We start from the raw sequence: 9,955 nt of genomic DNA, 5'->3' as shown, positions 1-9,955 counted from the left end.
TGTGATTTTCTCTCTCTACTCTACTCAAATTCTGATTCTGTTCGAAGGAGACAAAATTGAAAAATATCTCCTCATTGGTTACGAGACAAAAAGAAAAAGTTTCTTGACCAGTGACGAGACAAAAAGCAGAAATATCTCCTGAAGCGTTTTAAAAGGGCAGCAAGTTTTACTCAGCAAAAAGGGGCTAAGATTCAACTCCCCCTTCTCTTAGCCACTGATAACCATCAATTGGTATCAGAGCTTGGTCTCAAAGAGATCAAGCTTTGCAGCTTGGAGAAAAGATCCATATGACAGAGAACAGTGGCTCAAATCTGGTGTCCTATAATCTAACAGAAGGACAGTCAAGCAACAGACCTCCTCTTTTCAATGGGAAGAACTATACCTATTGGAAAGAAAGAATGAAGATTTTTGTGGAAGCAGTAGATTACAGACTCTGGAAGATTATCCTGGAGGGTCCTCAATTCCCAACCACCACAAGTGCTGAAAGAGTGGTCTCTCTTAAACCCGAAGCCAGTTGGACCGAAGAAGACAGAAAGAAGGTAGAGCTCAATGCCAAGGCTATCAACTTGCTCAACTGTGCAATCAGCTTCGAGGAATACCGACGGGTATCACGATGCACAACGGCAAAGAAAATTTGGGACAAACTTTAAGTCACTCATGAAGGAACCACCATAGTGAAGAAGACTAGGATAGATATGCTGAACAGAGAATATGAAATGTTCTCAATGAAGGAAGGAGAATCAATAGATGAAATGTTTGAAAGATTCAACATCATCATTGTTGGCTTGGATGCTATGGGGATTAAGTATCCTGAATCTGTGCTTGTGAGGAGAGTCGAGAGATGTCTTACAAAAGAGTGGGAAACAAAAGCATTGATAATATCTGAGAGTAGTGGTCTTGATTCTATGAGATATGATGACTTGAGAGGAAATTTACTTACTTTTGAAAACACTTATTTGAAAAAGGATTCTAAAAGAAAAGGAATAGCTCTTACATCTGTTTCTAACCCTCTGGATGATGAATCCAGTGATAACTCCTCTAAAAATGAATTTGTTTTGTTTGTCAAAATATTCAGGAAAATAGTGAAACTCAAGGAAAGAAGCAAGGGAAGCAGCTCAAGGAAACAAAAGAAAGATTTCAGCAAGTGATCTGTTACAACTGCAAAGAGTCTGGGCATTTCAAATCAGATTGTCCTAAGTTGAAGAAGGAGGAGAAGCCGAAGAAGGGAAGAAGGAAAGGACTGATGGCTTCTTGGGAAGACTTGGAAAACGATTCAGAAAATGATGAAGAATCAGAAACCAAGTCCCAACCATGTCTCATGGCAGATCACGTTGAACAGGTAGTATTTCATAACCCTGACACTGAAAACCTTCATCTCATGATTGATCATCTTTCTGAAAAAATTAGGTACTTCTTGCTAGAAAACCAAAATCTTGAGTCTCAAATTGAAATTCTTAAAGCAGAAAATGGTTTTCTAAAAGATAAGTTAAGAGAAGCTGAAACTGCTGTTGAACTTGTTGAAGAAAACAAGCAGTTAAAAGCTCAACTTAAAAGCTGTGAATACCACCATTCCGTAACTGCTAATATGAATTATTTTGAAGAAAATGAGTGGCTACATAAAGAGATAAAAATGCTTAAAGAAGACTTAGCCAATTTTACACAAAGCTCAGAAAATTTAAATCAAATATTGGCAAGTCAAAAACCTCTTTATGACAAAGATGGGTTGGGTTTCCATCAAGCATCAAAATCGGTTGAAATACCTTATTTTGCAAATATAGCATCATTTTCAAATGATGTAAGATTTTAAAACCCAACAAGCTTTGTGAAAACAGCCTCTCATAAATTTTGTAGATTATGCCACCGGAATGGCCACTTTTCTATTCAATGCTTCTTTGGTGAAAGAATGATTGGTAACAAAGTTTGTAAAATTGTGTTTGACTACAATGGATTGGGACAAAGAAGATGATTTAACGTAAAAGGATCCAAAAAGATTTGGATACCTAAGGTCACTTGAGCTTATTTTGTAGGTGTACCTAGCATCCAAGCGGAAGGACAATATGTGGTACATGGATAGTGGATGCTCTAGGCATATGACCGGAAAGGCAACCTTCTTCATTAAGCTTGATGAATATGATGGAGGGTTTGTCACTTTCGGTGATAATGGCAAAGGAAAGATAGTGGCAATAGGCAAAGTTGGTAAAAACTTTTCTTCTTTTATAAATGATGTTTTACTTGTTGATGGGCTAAAACACAATTTACTAAGCATTAGCCAATGATGTGATCTTGGATATGAAGTTATTTTTAGAAAATTGGTTTGTTTAGTTATTTGTGAAAAAATTGGGGATATTTTGTTTGAAGCTAAAAGGTGTAACAATGTGTATAGATTGACTCTTGAGAATTTGAAAGATCAAAAAGTAACACGTTTTACCTCACTTGAATCTGAAAAATGGCTATGGCATAAGAAATTGGGTCATGCAAGCATGTACCAAATTTCTAAGCTTGTTAAGAAAAACTTGGTTAGAGGAATTCCAAACATTAAATTTGATAAGGATATTACTTGTGATTCTTGTCAATTAGGCAAACAAGTAAAAACCTCTTTTAAACCAAAAGATGAAATTTCTACCAAGAGGCCATTAGAATTGTTACACATTGATCTTTTTGGTCCCACAAGAACTCAAAGCTTAGGAGGTAAACACTATGGCTTGGTAGTGGTAGATGATTACTCTAGATTCGGTTGGGTACTCTTCCTTGCTCATAAGAATGATGCTTTCCATGCTTTTTTAACCCTTTGTAAAAGAATTCAAAATAAAAAAGATTTGAAAACTGCCCACTTGAGAAGTGATCATGGAAAAGAATTTGAAAATCAAGACTTTGAAAATTTTTGTGAAGATTTTGGAATTGCACACAACTTTTCATTCCCTAGAACTCCTCAACAAAATGGGGTAGTTGAAAGAAGGAATAGAAGCCTTCAAGAGATGACTAGGGCTATGCTTTGTGAAAATGATGTTCCAAAATTTTTGTGGGCTGAAGCTATAAATACAGCTTGTTATATTTTGAATAGGACAATCATTAGGAAGGGTTTAAAGAAAACACCTTATGAGCTATGGAAAGGAACCCCACCAAATCTTAAGTATTTTCACATTTTTGGATGCAAATGCTTTGTACTTAACAATAAGGAGAATCTTGGTAAATTTGATCCAAAATCCTATGAAGGAATGTTTGTTGGATACTCTACCACTAGCAAAGCATTTAGAATTTACCTCAAAGAACATAGGACCATAGAGGAATCCATACATGTGTCTTTTTGTGATACTAATTCAATTCCCAGTGCCTCTTTAGATGATGATACAGGTAGTGAAGCAGAAACAAGCCATCAACCAAGTCAAGAAAGTCCTAATGCTGTCCCAAGTGAAGAACCTATCCGTCCAGTTTTGTCTCATCAGGATGGAGGAGACATTTCAGTTTTGTCTCCTGAGTCAGTAAGAGAATATGGAACAGAACAACTTGCTGAAACTCATCAAAGCTCAACCTTGCTCCGAAAACCAAGAGAATGGAAGTCTATGAGGGGTTATCCCCATGATTTTATTATAGGTGATCCTTCCCAAGGAGTAACAACAAGATCCTCAACCAAAAAGCAAACCGAACAAAGCAATTTTGCATTCTTGTCTCAAATGGAGCCTAACAATGTGAAGCAAACTCTTGAAGACCTCTCTTGGGTCAAAACCATGCAAGAAGAGCTAGCTCAATTTGACAAGAATGAGGTTTGGACACTAGTACCTCATTTGAATGGTAAGAAGGTAACAGGTACTAAGTGGGTTTTCAAAAATAAATTAGGTGAGGATGGTAAGGTTGTTCGTAACAAGGCTAGATTAGTGGCCCAAGGTTACGATCAAGAAGAAGGTATTGATTTTGATGAGTCTTATGCTCCGGTAGCAAGAATGGAAGCAATTAGGTTGCTTCTTGCCTATGCTGCCCATAAAGGTTTTAAAATGTTCCAAATGGATGTCAAATGTGATTTTTTTAATGTCTTTATAGATAGAGAAGTGTTTGTGGTACAACCCCCCGGTTTTGAAAATAAAGAATTTTCAAATCATGTTTTCAAACTTTCAAAAGCCCTTTATGGGTTTAGGCAAGCTCCAAGAGCTTGGTGTGAAAGGCTTAGTGCCTTCTTGTTGAAAAATTACTTTCAAAGGGGTACCACCGATACTACTTTATTTATTAAAGTATCTAATGATGATATTTTTCTTGTTCAAGTTTATGTGGATGATATAGTGTTTGAATCGGTCAATGAATCCTTGTGTGAAGAGTTTGGAAAACTCATGACTAGTGAGTTTGAAATGAATTTAATGGGAGAACTAACATTCTTTCTTGGTCTCCAAATCAAACAAACTCCTAGTAGCACTTTTATTCATCAAGAAAAATATGCTAAAGAATTAATCAAGAAATTTGGCCTAGAAAATTTCAAACCTATAGGAACACCAATGCATCCAAACACTAAGCTTGATAAAGATGATGATGGCAAAGATGTGGATGAAACACGGTATAGAGGAATGATAGGTTCACTCATGTATCTTACCTCCTCTAGGCCGGACATTGTTCAAAGTGTGGGTGTATGTTTAAGGTTTCAATCTCACCCAAAAGAATCCCACCTTTCAACCGTCAAAAGAATCATTAGATATATTAAGGAAACTTGTGATTATGGCTTATAGTATCCTAGAACTAATGACTTTTGTGCAGTGGGGTTTTATGATGCAGATTATGCGGGAGACCGGGTGGATAGAAGGAGCACATCCGGAATGTGTTGCTTCCTTGGAAGCTCACTTAACATGTGGCCAAGCAAGAAACAAGCCACAGTTGCTCTATCCACAGCCGAAGCTAAATATATATTTGCCTCTGCATGTTGTTCACAATTAATTTGGTTAAAAACTTAGTTAGAGGATTACAAATTAAAGATCAATAGTATACCTTTGTTTTGTGATAATATAAGTGCTATTAACATCTCTAAAAATCCTGTTCTGCACTCAAGAACTAAGCACATTGAAATTAAATATCATTTTATTAGAGAACATGTGCAAAAGGGTACTATTGATATTCAATTTGTGAAATCCGAAGAACAACTTACGGATATTTTCAATAAACCTTTGTGTGAGGATATATTCTGTTCATTAAGGAACAGCTTGGGTATGTTGGATTTGAATTCAGTTGATAATTTGTAATTTTTGATGAATCTGTTGGTTTTGTCTCGTAGAAAAGCAGGAGACAAATTTGTAGACGTGATGAGCAGGCCAAAATACATGGGGAGACTGATTCTGATTTCAATAATCATGGGCCCAACCAAATCTTCTTTGACCTTATCCATGACTCTGGCAGTTTTGAATTTCTTTTTAAATAATATTTTTTGGGATGTTGTCACATCATATCTTGTAGAAAGTTCTTCTTGTCAAATCATAATCTTTTTCTTCAACTATTCCCTTGATTCTAGGAGCTAACCTCTCTTTTTATTTTTAAACTTCCTTCCTTATTGATAACCGCACCACTTAATGGTCATTAACCACCTACTCCTCTCTCTCCACTCAGCATTTAATGCTCCCATAACCCCCACCTCTCTCCAATCTCTTCGGTCACTCTCTCATCTTCCATCTCCTCTCTTCATCTTCATAACATGAAAAAGAAGGTAGCACCCAAGAGAAGTAGCCGAACCCCTCTACCCAAAAATTCTCCATTTTCTTCAACACCTCAAATTCACACTCACATCCACATACACTCCACATCCTCTTCATCTTCTTCACCTTCCTCTAAACAAACCGAAACCATGAGAAGAAAGGTGATTGCAAAGAAAACTTCATCCAGAAAAAAGCTTGAAAAGGATAAAGAACCAATTGAAGAAGAAGAGGAGGAGTCTCATTCGTCCTTACCTCACTCACCTCCAAAGAAATCTACTCCTCATGCTTCTGGGCGCAATTCACAGTGCGCAAAAGGTTACATTCTACGTAACACCAGAGAACCACCAAATTTGGAATCACTTGATTTCAAAAATAAGTACAACAAAGGTCACTCATACTTTGATCCAGCCAGATTTAACTCATGTGCATCATACGAGTTTCATAATGAAGTTCTGAAGAAGCGTCACTTATGTGCATCTCACATAGTGAACCTGGAATCCCTCACTGCAAAAGGCATTAATCTTGTTATTCTCTTCTACAATATGAAATGGACCCCTTTGTTCAGCATCCAGAAACCTGTGTATCCAGCCTTGGTTTGCAAGTTTTACGAGAACATGAGGTTTATTGATGGTGCAATCCATTCCTCTGTCAAGCGGGTTCATATGTCCCTGAACAGAGAAATAATTAGTGCTGCCTTGGGATATGTTGATGAAGGAGCCGCTGCTTATATGGCGGGAAAATGGGATTCGCAAGTTGGAATCTCACTCTAGATTGCTTTGAATCAAACTTGCATAAATTTCTTTGCTTTGGATGGCACGATTCTGACCCACAAAGCTCTTGGTCCTGAAAAAGCACTTCTGTACAGAATCATCAATCACATTCTAATGCCTCAGAGTGGTTCATACCATAGAGTAACTATCTATGATACTTTGGTACTTTTTGCTATTATTACTTCTTCTCCTATCTCTTTTGCATATCTTATGGTGAGACACATGTGGGAGTGTGTTAGAAGTGATAAAAAGGCTAATCTTCCCTATGAAATCTTTCTTACATGCATCTTTAAATACTTTAATATTGATCTAACAAATGAGGATGTAGAAAATAAAGTTTTCATAATCAAAGGAGGAAGAGTCTCGGGTTCTATGAAAGGCACCAAAGGAAAACTTTTCATGCCATCTGAACTGTCTAAAAGTGATCTTGAGAGCCGCCCACATGAGCCAACAAAGATTGAGGATTCAATCAAGGATGTACTCACTGAGTTCTCAAATATGTCCAATCTGATGGTGCAATCCTATAAAACAGCCCGCAAGCAAGCATATGAAAATGAGAAAGCTTGGATTAAATGTCAGAAAAGAGTTAACCTGCTGCTGCAGAGTTTTGAAAAGGAAAAGGGTGCAGAGGAGGATGATGAATATGGCTCTGAGTTTAACCTTTCTGATGATTGATCTAGTTGTCATTTGTTTTGAACTCTGTTTTTGTTCTGATATGTTGGTATTTTGTATATTCTTGGATACTTTGGATCTTATGTTTAGATTAAAATATTATGAATTTTGGTATATTCTTGTTTGTTTTGCAGGTTCCCCCATTGATGACAAAAAGGGGAGGAAAAATTGGAAAAATTGAAAAACACAGGGGCTAAAATCCTTTTGATTCATGATCACCTCTGTGTACATAAGCTCCATGTTCCATGTTCCAATGGTCATGCTTTATGATTTATTGAAATGTTTGTTGCATTATCATTATTGGAACTTTGTTATATTTTGATAATTACCTTGTGCTCTGATATGATTGAATGAATGCTGGATAATTTAGTTTGATTGACAATTTTCGCTATGTTGAATAATTGCTGAAATCTGATATTTTTGCTCTGATTTGATTGCTGGAAATTTTGCCTATTTAAATGATTTGGCAGCAAAATGTTGACATGAATTTTTGGTTGCTATGTACTCTGTACTCAAGCATTTTGTGTGTTCTTGAGTAGAAAATAATCTATATGATAACAAATTAGTTTTGTTTATCACTCTACTTCTGCTCATAAATCAAGCTGTTCAATATATCTCATATTCCATATGTTGAATACAATGGTGTCTATATGCTTGATTTTAAATGTTATAGGTAATGCTTCCCTTGGTAAAATAGCATATATTAAGGGGGAGCTATGTAACAATTGGAAAGGGGGAGGAGTCCAAATTTTCAAAGGGAATACTCTAAACTCTAAACCTTTCCATTTCAATTTTTAAAAATGTTTGTCATTAAGGGGGAGATTGATGAATTTGGAAAACTCCAAATTAAATTGATGATGATCAAACATTATTAATATAATTAATTACAAAAATTATTAATTTGAATTTCAATTCATATTTGCTAACTAATAATTTTTGTTGTGCAGATTTATTCTGGGCTGAAAAAGGGCAAACCCAATATGAATGAATACATTCAGCCTTGGTACACAAAATATTTAATTATTATGGCTGAATACATGCTTGGCTAGTTGGGCTAGTATATTGTTGAAACAAGCCCATTTAAAATCTTTGCTACAAAGACCAAAGCTTAGTCTGAAACCAATATTGGAAGAAAGCAAAGTTTCATGCTTTCAACGGATGCCACTTTCATTTTGTGATGGAATTCAAATTTTATGAATTAGCATTAATTGCCTTGGTAACATGAAAGAGAAAATGCAAAGTGATTTGATGGTATTAATTGAAGTTTACACGTTACTAGGCAAAAAGCATGAAAATTGATTTTAATTGATTTTATTTGATAACACACATTACTTCCATTTCTTTTTTTTTTCTACTCTCTCTTCTCTCTCTTTGCATTCAGTCACTTCACTGTCAGAGAAGAAGATGGTAGAAGCAAGTAATCTGAAGAAGGAAGCAGAGGCTAGGCATGGTAATGTAAACACAACTCATTTTTATTTTCTTCTTTAATTACATTGCAAGCTTTTCTATGTTCTCTCTCCTCTCTTTCGATCTTGTTTAGCAGGAAAGGAGGGATGAAGCAAGCAATCAGAGAAGCTAGTTACAAGGAAGAGGCCATTGTGATTATGGCGGTAAGAAAAAGAAAATCTACAGTATGGTGTGGCTGAGATCTTTGCCACAAAAGGTAAGGTGTGGTGAAGAAGTCTCAAGCCTTCCATATCCAAAAATGGAAGAAATCCATTTCGGTCAGAGAAGGAGATCCCTTGGAGGCATGGATCGTCTCTACCTTTGCTCAACCACTATAGGAGGTAGCTACTGTAGCTATGTAGAGGATGTGGCAGAAGATAAGAGCAGGAGGAGCTGTCAAGCATCAAGGACTCATCAAGGGCTAGGAATCCTTCTTGGGAGCAAGTCAAGATGGAAGGTCCGGATTGATGAAGCTTGGTGAGAAGAGAAGACCCAGAGGTAATTGCATGTTAGTTTTAGCATTCGGTTTCCTCTCCTCTCTCTCTGGCCAAACCGGTTTTTGCATGAAGAAGAAGAAGTTGGCTCGGTTCAATAGTTTCAACCTTGGAGGCTTCCCCTTCTATAAATAAGGGAGAACAGCCAGGGCTTGAGGCAAGGAGTTAAGAGTGCAAAGCACAGAGTTCTCATAGCTACCTAAGCTAACAGAAGTTCTTCTCCTTCAATGTTTTTCATATTGTATTTTTCTGTTTAGTTTTGTCTGTCTTGAGTCTCATGGAAAAAGGCAAACAGTGAGGTTTGTAAGAAAAAGCCATAGAGCAGAAAAAGGCAGAGTATACAAAATTAAAAGAAAAGCCATAGATGTCTTAGAGGTCCTTTGTACATCTGTGTTGTGTTTCATGATTCTGTGGGAATCCCCTTGCAAGTTGGGTTAGCACTTAGCAGTTGAAACCTTGGTATGTAACCAAGTCAAGTTTAGGATTGGGGTTAGATTCTGGACTTGTCCTGGATAGGAAGGGTAGTTCCTAGGAAGAATTGGGGTATGTAATCATGAAGATTATAGTGAAATTCCATCATTGTTGTGATGGAGACTGGATGTAGGCTGTATTGCACTTAGCAGCTGAACCAGGATACTTCTGGGTGTGATTTTCTCTCTCTACTCTACTCAAATTCTGATTCTGTTCGAAGGAGACAAAATTAAAAAATATCTCCTCATTGGTTACGAGACAAAAAAAAAGTCTCTTGACCAGTGACGAGACAAAAAGCAGAAATATCTCCTGAAGCGTTTTAAAAGGGCAGCAAGTTTTACTCAGCTAAAAGGGGCTAAGATTCAACCTCCCATTCTCTTAGCTACTGATAATCATCAATTGGTATCAGAGCTTGGTCTCAAAGAGATCAAGCTTTGCA

This window comes from Arachis ipaensis, chromosome B5 (assembly GCF_059453495.1).
Source record: "Arachis ipaensis isolate K30076 ecotype BB chromosome B5, ASM5945349v1, whole genome shotgun sequence".
In the NCBI taxonomy this organism is placed as follows: domain Eukaryota; kingdom Viridiplantae; phylum Streptophyta; class Magnoliopsida; order Fabales; family Fabaceae; genus Arachis; species Arachis ipaensis.
Note: the sequence above shows the minus strand (reverse complement) of the source record.